The sequence below is a fragment of the Phascolarctos cinereus genome, unplaced genomic scaffold (genome assembly GCF_003287225.1).
Source record: "Phascolarctos cinereus isolate Bilbo 61053 unplaced genomic scaffold, phaCin_HiC Scaffold_1;HRSCAF=81, whole genome shotgun sequence".
In the NCBI taxonomy this organism is placed as follows: domain Eukaryota; kingdom Metazoa; phylum Chordata; class Mammalia; order Diprotodontia; family Phascolarctidae; genus Phascolarctos; species Phascolarctos cinereus.
Window position 1 is genome coordinate 92,170,782 of NW_027555514.1, and position 278 is coordinate 92,171,059.

The following is a 278-nucleotide window of genomic DNA, read 5'->3' on the forward strand; positions in this document are numbered from 1 at the left end:
TAAATATCTTTAAAAAAAAATCAACCTCCTGAAACTGGAGAGAAGAGTCCTTGCGAATGGGTGTGGTCAGCAGAGAATAAGTCCAAGAGAGCTCAATGGTCCCTGACCATGAAGAATTGCAAAGCAGGGATCATTACCACAGGGAGTAAACCAACTCTTGCCCACAAGACAACCTGAAACTTTACCTGGAAGGGATCTTCCTACATTTGTTTAGATAATATGGCAATGTACTGTCCCCAAATTGTCCTCATGCAAATACCCCACAGAAATAACTCCTG